The sequence below is a fragment of the Corvus kubaryi genome, unplaced genomic scaffold (genome assembly GCF_017639235.1).
Source record: "Corvus kubaryi isolate FWS band 111438036 unplaced genomic scaffold, C.kubaryi_AGA036_p1.0 split1-65, whole genome shotgun sequence".
NCBI lineage: Eukaryota > Metazoa > Chordata > Aves > Passeriformes > Corvidae > Corvus > Corvus kubaryi.
This window is the reverse complement of record NW_024582080.1, coordinates 1495524-1507531: the sequence shown is the minus strand read 5'-3', so window position 1 is coordinate 1507531 and position 12008 is coordinate 1495524. Positions and strand designations below refer to the sequence as shown.

Sequence of the window (12008 nt, the reverse complement as noted above, 5' to 3'; positions counted from 1 at the left end):
ATTATATTTGAATGACCTTGTGCCTAGGGCTGAAAAATTATGCTGTAATTTGTTCTAGATGGTCCAAACATACACCCACCGCTTCTGTGAGATCCTATGGCAAAAATACAGTGCCTTCCAGCAAAGTGATGTTGGGAGGAGAAGAACTATGAACATGGCAATTAGCATTTTAAAGCCAAGAGTTCTTTTACATCTGTGACTTCATCTGCCTATGCTTCTTTATTCCTGAAATTACTTATCATATTACTGTTATCTGTTTCTTAGGAGCTTTTACCAAATTTTAGAATTGAATTGAATTTCCCAGTTCAGTTTCAGGACGGACATTCTTATTTGCATCACAGAACTTCAGGAGGAGAGTCAAGTATAAATGGTGTCTCATGCTCTGCATACTGCTGTAATTGGATACATGCAATGTCTCTTCTCTGTGCCTTGGCAAAACCCCCTTAAAAACTGCTGCTCAGCATGTTGGTCACTCATATGCCAAGCTTAAAAAAGAAAACATGCTACCAACTTTTAATACAGTGACCCTATATATTTTAAAAGTCATCAGATCTATCAGATTACAATAAAATTCCAATGCTGTTATTTTGCTTCTATAACCCCTTAAGTAGCAATGCAGAAGCCAGTGGGACAGGCACTGTGCTCTGAAACTCCATCAGTGACACTTGCCACCCAGATCCACCTGGCAGTTTATCTCTGTTAGCAGATCAAAGACGTACTCAGGATTTGCCTAGACAAGGCACTTTGAGAAAACTAATCTGGATCAACCAAATGAAGTGAACTACAGATTGGATTTACACTCTAAGTATCTGCACAGGTGTTTATTACTATTCAGTAAATCTGCATTAGAAATCTGTTGAGATTAACTGCCAAGTCTCATAGATAACACAGTGGCAGTTTAACAGAACTCCCTAATGCGAGCCATAAAGCCATCCTCTCTCTTAAGACTTTTTGCACCAGGAGAGACTCGATCTAAATCTGCAGCTCTTAACCAGGCAACTAGAGGAATGACGGCAGCTATGAGAGAAGCAATCTATCAGGCAGACTAGAAGTATTTGGTATTATAATTGGAGCATTTAGATATTCTATATTTAAATAGTGCCCTGTCACTATCAAGCTTTCCTAAAATTCAAATCAAAGGCACATTCCGAATGTGGAGATATTACCCCTCTTTCCACAAGAATTGAGAGAATGGAAGTGATTTGTTATGCACCTGACACAAAGAAAAGAAAAAAAAATGCATAACTTAATATAAAATACATATGTCTGCATCTTACCTGTCAGATCATGCTCTGCACAATTGGGTATTTATGGGTGCATCTCCTCTCTAAAACAGACTAGATGAATTATATTCTCAAAGTACCTGCTTCTCTCTACTGACCATAAAGAAGTGTGATGTGACATGGTACACACTGTGTACCTCTAAAGATAAATTACATTAATGTGTATCAAGTTTTTCCTAATATTTATTTCATCTTGGCATGCCCTGCTAATGATGATCAAGTTAATGACTGCAGGTTTCAGATCTCTGGCTGCAAGTTACATCTGCCCTCCCCCTCTGCACATCATCTTCTGTGCATTTTCATTGTATATCTGAATGAAAATCATATTTCAGTGTTTTGTTTTTCTTTTGGTATGTTCCAATGATCCAGCTGTTTTTCTTTTGGTACAAATAGCATATGAATGTTACTTGGCTGAAGGAATGGTGTTTCAAGACACCATGCTCACCTGTAGAAAAGACAGATGGAAAACGCTCAAGGGCATTGTCTCACATCAGATTGTTCTAGCAGTCCCACTGCTGAGAGTGTGACGCCCCAGTAGCCCTGGCAGATGTACTTCAGCCTGTGAGCCCCACTTCTCCAGTCTGATTTCAGGCAGGTTGTTGTATCCCCTCATAGGCCCAGCCTTCACCTGATGCCACAGTTTGGGAACTGGTGCTCCAGGCCTCATAAAGGCTTGAATTAAGCATATATGGCATTTTCTGGATAAGACTAGGTGGAATCTAGTTTCCTTCTGCGGCAGGATAACAGATGGGAGAAGCAGGAGGTGTCATATCTTGACTGTTTCAGACACTGACATGTATTATTCTTCTACCTCAGACAGAGAAAGACAGTTTAGAGGAAACTGATACAGGACGAGTACAAACCAGCTGGGAAGTCATTCACTAGAAGCATTTATCAATGGTTAGTTATTGAAATTGAAGTATATAGAGAGTGGAATTCCTCAGGAATTCATGCTAAATTTGGGGCTTCTCAATATTTCCATTAACAACCTGAATGAAGGAAGATGAAATATGCTTATTCATTACTGCAGTTAATCCCATAGAGACCACCAGCTCACTGGAAAATAGAACTGAAATTCAGATTATCTTGACAAGTTGGAGAAATAGTATTAAAGATAGGTGGCAAATTTATGTAAGGACCTATGCAAAGTCCTGCACTTTCACAATACACAAATAAAATCTAGGTAAGAAGTGGTAAGACAGCAGTCCCATAGAAAGGAGCTAGGGGAGTACAGCCAGGATTTAATCAACAGTGCTGCTGCAATTAAAAATAAGTAAAAAAAAGTAAACCCCACAGTGGGATAGTAAGAGCGAAGAGTAAGATAGCCTTTGGGAGACTTGAGTTGTGGCAAGGTCCTAGATGGAATACCGAGCCTAATTTGAGATATGGCAAAAGGAAGACTGGACAGAGTTCAGAAAAGAGAGAGAAGAATTGTCAGAGGTAAAAAAAAATAGTACACCAATGAAGAAAATGCAAAAGGACTGGCACGGTTTAGTCTGCAGATGACTACAGAAGACACACCAAGAAAACTCTTCCAACATGAGGGATGGTTAAACACAGGCATAGATTGCATGAGGGGTGTGTGAAATCTCCATCCATGGGTGTCTTTAGGAACAGGCTAGACAAATGGAAAAGAAAAAGAGTAGCAGATCATCAGGGCATAGGGAGAGATTCAATGATCTCTGGGGTCCCTTTTACCTCTATTTTCTAGGATACAGTCATTCTGCATCTTCTAAACTTTTTGTTGTGAGCAGTTGTGTTTAGAGTAATTGTGCAAAGACCAGCATTTCTCATTCAGCATCCTTGGAGCTGAATGAACCTGAGCTTTTCACTTGTTATAAATTCAGTAAGTCCGCTACTGCTCAGAGTTCACTGCACTAAAGCTAAGGCAGTTAGACAGCCTGCTTTTATAATGCTTTCAGTGAATAAATTTGCACAGCTGCTACCTACAGTCTACATTATTGCTCAGCACCACTTTGTTAATTTGGAATCCAGATCTGGTGACTGATTTAGGAAAACAGTTCAGCTAATCCCTAGTGAATAGAAATCCTCAGCCTAAGATTGTATGGCTCACCAGATTCCCACACGTGCAAAGGCAGCAGCTGCCTTGCAAAGGGAAGTTAAAATATCAAGCACAAACTTCAGGGGGTTTTCATATGACATGCTTATTTTCCTTCCTCGGAGACCTAGGGCTCCAAAAGGAAGGAGTAGAGATAATCACAAACTTTCCCAGTAGATGACTTTCATAGTAAGGTGGAAAGTGCATGTATGTGTTCTAGAGAGCTCTGTGAGGGCAATGATCCTGGCAGGAGAACATTCAGGGCTAGTGTTAAAAATAATAAATTCTGCAAATTAGCCTTGTCTTGTTTCTTCAATCAGCCAATGCAATTAGTGTGCATAGCCATGTGATATCAATAACCCATATAATTTTAAACTATCTCCATGTAATTGCCTTCTGCATGGTAAAATACATTCAGGCAGAGTACTCTGAATTACAGCTCCTGGGTGAGAGTTTCTGGGCTAGCATTCATTGTTGTGGGAAGGCTCCTGTGCAGATTGCTTCATGCCTGATAGAAATCCCTTGACTGACCCACAGTCTGTTGAGCTTTGGGAGACCACATAAGACCCATTACTTCACTCAAACTTGGCGTGAGGTGGGCAAGCAGCTGGGCTGTGGAGATAAGCCAATCAGTCAGACATATGTTATGTACTGTACCTGTTTCTGCAGTAGCGATCCAAATACAGAAATAAATGAAAAAGAATATAATAAAACCAACTATTTTAATTACAAAAATTAAAAATCATTTCTTCCTCGAAATTATTGTTATAAAGACATAATAACTACTCTCAGATAAGTCCTTCTGAGTGGCACTGCATTAGTGAATGGGTCTACTGCAGCTGAAACTAGCTTCTATTAAGCACAAAACTTCCACCTACCCATATTCAGGAGAATATCTCCCAACTATGCTTCTCTTTATTCTCAACAACTTTTGAGAACATTACGTAAGTTGCCTAGCTATATATTGATTTATATATGCCCCTGGATATCTCAGACACATACCTCCTTCTTCTCATTCTTGCTGTTCTCTTGCACTGAATTTTTTTTCACTTTCCCCCCATACTTTCTTCCACTGTTTCTGAGCTTTCTTCTTTTTCCTTCCAAATTAAGCTGTATGGAATTAACCTTAGAGGCTCCTTCTCAATAGACTTATGCTTCTCTCCTGTCCTCAAGAGCAAAGAGATTTATTGATGATTTACTCTCACCTCCTGCCAATTACAAAATGGAGCTCAGTTCTCGAACAGTGCAGTGTAGGCCACTAGAGCAGAAGAGCTGAAATCGGTTCATTAGAAGCAGGATATTTTGTCCAAGGTTATTTTCTAGCAAATGTACATTTACAGGTGCAATCAGAGGTCTTTGATGCAATGCCTAAGAAAAAAAATGAGGCTCAGAATCTGAAGCTATTCAGATACTTACCTCCTACTGCTCAGCAAAAAATATTTAAACAGGAGTCAGATGCCCAAGGACCACAGATGACATCTGGGGATCCAGGCCTATGGTCCCATCTGAGCTACCCAAGCACCAAACAATTCAAGATGCTCTCAGGTGAATAAGAGTCTCATGTGGAAAGCTTTGCTAAAGTTTCTGAACTAAATGTGCTTCTGGGAAGTGAACTAGGCGTTGCTGGTCTGTTTTCTGAGATCTGTATTACAGATAGCCAATGGGTACCAGAAAAGGTCATGTGTAAACCATATGTTGATTGTGTTAACTTACAGTTATTGCAGTGTCACACATTGTTGAGCCACTCACTTGAACTGTAAAAAAAAAAAAAAAAGCCAAGTTGTATTTATGTATTTACTAAAATGAGGTAACTAGCTTTTGATTAGCAAATGCTTTCTGAATATCATTCTAGACTGACAAGACTTCCTTTTCATATAACATTTTATAATTTTTACCTTTTGCTAGATACTGTCACATCAGGTCAGGGATCTGGCCTCTAAGGTAGGATGCACAATTCCAAATCAAGTGCTTCAATTTGCTGTGAAATACGTGAGAAAATCTGGGCTCTCAAAAGAGTGATAAATACACAGTTGCACATTAAACCGTGTAGACTCAGGTAATACAGCAGGCCAGCCATGTGAAGCTGCTGAAATATCATTTCTCTCTGGAGTTTACATACCTTGAAGCAACAATTGAAAAGTAGTTTGAATTCTAGGCCAGCACCTAGCATCCTCCTGAAGCACTGAGTATTGCTAGTATGAGCAAGCACTTCAGCAGGAGCAGTACTATTACATTTGCACATTGCAAATCTCCAAAGCCACAAGCACACACATTTCCTTACCCAAATACTTTCATTTCTATCTACGCAGATGTACATTACAGATATTAAAAGTTTCTCCATACATTAGCCATTTAATAAACTATTCATTTTGGTTACTCTTCCTTCAACTCCCTCTAGAACACTTACTAATTTATGACTGAGAAGTAATATTAATTAATCTATTAAAAGGAGGAAATACACATTCAGATGTATGCAGAGAAACATTTTTTCTCTGTTTACTCTTAATTTACATCTTGATGAGTCAAATCCCCACTGTTACACTGCCAAGTCAAATAACATTTCATCATTGATTAAAATTGTCCCGCGGGACTGTAGAACGCAAACCTCTCTAATAAATTTGGTCCGCTAAATTATTATGACCAAGAAAAATCTGCATTTTACATCTCTAAGCAAAAGTAATGAAGAAGACATCTTTTCAGAGCCAGTGGCTTTTGAGAGGGCGAATCATTTGCATTTTCAATAGAGGAGTATCCGTGGAATAGCTCCATCGAGCTGGAGGGGGAATGGCCGGCGGTGCCGCCGCCGGGTGACTCGCATGAGCGGCCCGGGGGCGGGGGCGGGGGCCCGGGGTCGCCAAGAGGGGAGGCAAAAGAAAAATCGAACGAGGGGGGAAAACCAATACCAGGTGTATTGGTGCAGCTGTACAGAAGCCGGAAGGGATTGATGTTATCGACTGCCTTTTCGAGCTTTGGGCTAACTATCTATTTTTACATGGAAGCGATGCCGGATGCGGACACTTCTTGAACGCCGCATCTCCGCAGCCCCGTGTTAGCGGACAGCCCGGGAGGAGGCGGCCGTCAGCTGTAAGGAGCCCTGGGCGAGCTGCGCGGAGAGCCCGGGGCCGGCTCTTTAGGTCAGCCCTTCCCCGGATGGACCCTTCGCCGCGGCCGCAGAGAGGCCGAGCCGGGCCGGGGCCGAGCCGCGAGTGTCCCGGGCGGTCTCCGCTGGGAGCGGCAGAAGCCGAGGCCGCGGCTGAGCCCCTCCGCGGCCCGGCCCTGGTGCGGCGGCGGTGCCACAGGCAGCTCCCTCCTTCCCGCACCTCCTGCCTGGCTCGGCCTCCCCCCGACCCGGTGCCTCCCGGCGCTGCTCTCTCGCAGCACGGACTGCTCCAGCCGTCCCGGCTCCGTCCCAGGAGGTACCAGCACTGTCCTAACTGTTCCAGCATTATTCCAGCCCTGTCCCAGTCTGTGCCAGCACTGTCCCAGAACCATCCTATCTGTTCCAAGACAGTTCCAGACTATACAGCACTGTCCCAGATGTTCCAGCACTGTCTCGAACGGTGCCAGGGTAGCTCCAGTCTGACCCAGCTTTGTCCCAGCACCGTTTCAGGATGCCCCAGCACTATCGCAACTGCTCCAATACAGTACCCTAGCAGACTGTCCTAGCATCGCCCCAACTGTCCCAGCACTGCCCGACTACAGCGCTGTCCCAGACTTCCCAGTGAACTGCCCCAACACTGTGCCGGCACTGCCACAGCTCCTCCGAGGGTACCCATCCCACCTGTCCCCCGGGGTGCCCTAGGGCGAGGCTCGTCCGTCCCCCGTGTTCCGGCCAGGCGGCACGAAAGGGAGGGACTTGACGAGTGCAGCCCTCGGTGAAAGTTCCAGGGCCACGGAAAGCATTAATCGTGCCCCGGGATAGCTCATGGCCACTGTTACAGAGACAAGCACGGGAAAAGGAGCTGGGGACTCTGCCCATGGGACCCACAAGTTCCTTTGCCGGCCGGCTGTGGTGTTTGCAGTTACTGTGCTCAGGGAAAGATCAGCAGCGCTTCAGCTCCCCCAGGAAAGTCAGAGCACAGACAAACCCGCAGCTCGGGGTGTCAAGTTTGCAGAAAATGGCCGAAGATACTTTTTTTCTTTTTCTTTTCTTTTTTTTTTTTTTTTTTTTTTTTTTTTTTTTTTTTTTTTGCGTTTTCTTTCCGGAAATAAAAACAATAAGCTGAACGCGGGAGATAAACGGCTGTCTGGTGGTAAATCCGGACCAGCAGCAGCAGCAGCTGGAGCCGGATCACCAGCACTGCCGGAGTGTTAACGGCAGCGTTCAGAGGAGAGAGGGAGAAAGGTGAGATCCCCGGGCTGCCGCAGCTGCCTGCACGCCCGCTGCCTTCACTGGCTCGAGTGTCGGCGAGAAAAGATAAGAGGCTGGTGCAGAGAAACAATAACAACAAAAAAAAAAATATTTAGGGAAAAAAAAACAACAAACAAACAAAAAAAAAAACCACTAATCATTTGGAAGCAGCTGCAGAACCAGTGGCCCCGGCCGGGGTACGCAGGGCAGGTGGCAGCGGGTGGCGGTGGCAGTGCAGCCACCGGCCGTATCCTATCCCTCTGTCCTGCACAGGCCAGTCAAAGGGGCAAGGGGGATGCGGGGAAAATGAATCCCGGCCGCAGGAAGACCCCACTGGGAAACCTGCGAGAAACGGACACGGCGCCCCGTAGCATGGACGGCAGGACAGGCGGTGATAAAGGACTCCTCCACAAGCCAGAGGTGATGGAAATGGAAAGTCCAAAACTCCCCCAAGCACACACGTTTCAGTTTCAGCGGAGCGGTATGGAAATGACTGTCATTCACTACCAGGTCCTGAAGGGTTTTCTGACTTTTTGGGGAGTCAGAAGTTACGTTTCGAAGCGGTGTCATTGTCGTTTCTGTCTTTACATATTTCCTACACACGGGAAAGTTTCCATCCGAGCAACTTGAACATTTTACAGTAACTACTCTTTTCCCCGGAAGGCAAAACCAGCCTAGGAAGCAGATCTGCAGCAGGCTGTCAACTGCTCTTCGCCTCGCTTCACCTGACCAAGAGGTGATGATAGGGACGGCTGCAGTTCCGGGACCCCCCGGCCCCTGGTTCCACCACCGCCTCGCTGGGAACTGCCCCGGGACCAGAATCGGGCCCCTCAGCAGCTCGGCATCTTCCCCGGACGAGGAAACAACCCAGAAGCAGCAGCTAACTCAACTATAAAAGGTTTCATTTGGAGCGGGGGGAGCGGGGGAGAAGAACCTAAACAGTCGTTGCTGCTTTTTCGATTTTTTTTTTTTTTTTTAATAGCGGTATTCCAGCTTTTCCCGACTCTCTGAACTTCTTTGCTAAATTGTACCGTTTGACCTTCAGCTAAAAAGACGTGATCCTTCGCTTTTTTTTACATGTTAAATAACTCCTGATGTGCCGAGAGAAATAAATGTACCACCAGACACCCAACGTGCCGACTATTTGCATTTGGTATTTTTAACGACGAGATCCAAAATCACATAATTTAATTATGCCAAATAGGAAGATAACATAGTCGTCTGTGGAGCTCAAAGTACCTGAATTTACACCCAAGTCTGTGCAAAGTTTGACAAGAGACGAAACCCCGCCCCAATGCCGCTGGGGCGGGAGAGGGACAGGGGGACACATTAAAGTATGAGCTTGAGGACATCTCTGCAGAAAACGGTGTTCGAAAATGGGACGCTGAGAAAGCTGACATCGAGGGAATGAGCGGGATGCTGAGCCTGGCACGAAAGCGAGCCGTTACACAGATATTTTGTTATCATCAGGGAAATCTTTGGACTGGGGAACGAAAAGGAGTGAGAAACTTAACGTTTGCAGAAGGGAGAAGTGATGCCCCCGTGCCCCTGGTCCCGGTGCCCGGCAGCCCCTCTCCGGCCAGAGGCGGCTAGGCAGCCATGTGGGGGGCGGGGAGCATTTATGAAATTACACCCCCTGCTCCTGGCCACAGCTCGGAAATAACGGAAGTTTCGGGCAAGGAAAAAAAAAAAAAAAAAGGTAAAAAAAAAAAAAAAAAAAAGGAAAAGGTAAGTGCTCGCTTGTCCAAACCCAGGTTACTGCATTTCTTTTGCTAAGCGTTGTCATTTTTTGCTGTATATATCGTCCCGCCAATCAATCGTGACGAGAACGTTTTAAAGCCCCCACTAATTTACAAAGAACAAAGACACTTTCCAGCTACTCTAGGAAAGAAAAAGAAGAAAGGAGGGAGAAAAAAAAAAAACAACCAAACCTCGACTCAATTGAAAATAACGATTTTGTTCTTGGACGGCTACCAGCTTTTTGCTCTCACCGTCCCGGGACTTTGATTTAACCTCAGTAACATCCTGAAAGGCTACAGTCACTTTGCATACATTGCATCGTACCTTTTCGGTCCCGCAATAGAGAGCAGTACCGAGCTGACGGCAGGCTCTCCAGAAAGGTACTTTTTTCGGTAAAAGAAACGTGATGAGGCGCACGGGGTTAAATTAAACCTCGCAGATAAATATCGCCAGTCTTTAACAACCTGGTCACACACGCTGGATATCGACAACGGTGTCTGAAAAAATGATTACGAAATTACGCGGGTCTAGACACACCCAAAAAAAAAAAAAATCAGACCGAAAAAAAAAGCGCCCCAAAAATCTCGGTAGAAGTAACCGGTGTTAACTGCGGCTTACTGGTCCTTCAGCTTCTCTTTGACACGCAGATCACGTCCATTCTCTCGACAGGTTTCCCAAAATCTCGCCTTTCCAGCCCATTCTGTGGGCTTGACCGTACGGAGAGCGATTTGGGGGAGCGGAGGGGGCTCTTCTGCCCGCCCTCGTCCCGCTGCTGGGCTGCCTAAGCCCTCTGGAGGCGTTTCAGCGAGGGGCAAGGGGAGGTCACCGGGTCCTGGGGCTGCCTCAGAGAGCCCGGGGAGTGCAGCCCGGGAAACACCCCAGTGCTCCCGCAGAACTCCCAAGAAAACCGCCGAGAAAGAAAGCGGGACGCCGCAGTCGCTCCCGCTTCGCTGGAAGTGCAGACGCACCGTGTCAGCCCCGGCACAGCTAAAGCCCTTCTCACTCCCTCTTCCCTCGCATCTCACTCCTCCCCAGCTATATCTGGGGCTTTTATTGTTGGGCTTGGAATTTCAGTGTTTTGGTTTGGGTGCTTTTTTTCACTTTTTCCTCCCTTAAGCGCAAATATCTTCTCCCCCCTGCCTTTGACATTTGGGGCTTGTGAGCAAGAAGAGCTCTCTCTTTCCATGACACCACGGGGGAATTTTAGGGGTTCTTTGAAAAATTAACAATCAGGCAGGCGAAGGCGTTGACTTTATTTGGTAGTGGTTGGCAGCACCCGCCGAGCGCAGAGACGGAGGTGGCTGAGCGACAGTGGCTCATCCCCACGGTGAGGCAGCAAGGACGTCCTCCCGTGTCCAGCTGCAAACCCGTCTGCTGGGAAACGGGGCTTGGGGAGGTACCACCACCACACCGTGAAACAACTCTTCCCCGACACCCAAAATCACAGGAGGCATTTTCCTGCCCCCCTCCCAACTTAGGGGCACTGGGAGCTGCTTTCAGTCTCTGTCTCCGAATTTCGCTGGTTTCTTAAGAGGGGACGCTGAACTATCACTCTTGCAAGAAACTCACAGCTGCTAACAAGTTGTTAGTAAAGAGCATTGAATCAACTCTCTATCATTGCTGTGAGATTTTCTTTTAAAAAAATAAATAAAGGAAAGGAAATTAGATTTTTCTGTCCCATTATTAAATGCAGTGAGTTGCCGTACTCGACCAATAAAACCCTAAAAGTTTATAAAAATATATCAGTAATAATGACAATAATACCAAAAGCAGCGCTCGAAGTGGTGTGCAAACACGGTAAACGCCTGACCGGAAAACCAAGGCGTTTGGAGCTAAGTTTTGTCGTTTCAGTTCTCCTGCTGGTGGCAACGACGTGTCGATAAACAAAAAGTGAGAACTGAGGGGGAACAGCGGGGGGCAAGGGAGAGGCGGCAAGTGCGTGTTTCCAAAGGCGGAGTTTTCTGAGATCATTTCATCTCGAGTATTTCGTCATTTTGAATATCAAAGAAAGCTGACTGGATGATTTTCCCCGTCCCTCGCCTGGCCGGGGTGATGCGGTACCTTCGCGCTCAGATTACTTTAATCAAGATGTTAAAACATTCTGGGTTTTTCCAATGACTCTGACCGTGGGTTTAACAAACGCTCGGCGCAACTGTCCGAGCTCGCTGCAAACTGGATTCAACTATGAATCTTGACAGTGTGGACATTCGGAGTTTAATCGTTGCTACTTTTACTTTACATTACAGAAGAAATATGGAAAGTTGTTTGGTAAGTTTTTGATTGGAACTTCAGAGTCTCCTTCTCTACCGTAAGAACAAAGCAGTGTGCAACATGTGGTAACTTTTTCCTATAAGGAATCTATATCCCGGCGCAGAAAACTATCAGTATCCCTTCGGAAAATAAAGCACGGCTTTTAAAAACTTGGGAGAAAGACCTTGTCCTCCGCTTAAGATCTTTCCCCCTCACAAATCAGTCGATTAAACCAGCGCTGAGGCAGGCAAGTTGCTCTGTCCGCAAACCTGGGAGGGGAAAAAAAAAAAAAAAAGCCGAGGACGCATTCCTTAGAGCAGAAGTG

General features: G+C 45.6%; 1 long non-coding RNA gene across 28 annotated transcripts in view; it reads right to left on the bottom strand.

Moving 5' to 3' along the window:
• LOC121657877 overlaps positions 1-12008 on the bottom strand; it is a 91426-nt gene that overhangs the window by 25694 nt on the left and 53724 nt on the right. For all 28 annotated transcript variants that reach the window (XR_006013748.1, XR_006013753.1, XR_006013756.1 and 25 more), the window contains one exon: positions 5056-5096. This is a non-coding gene — a long non-coding RNA (uncharacterized LOC121657877). The remainder of the gene's footprint in view (positions 1-5055; positions 5097-12008) is intronic.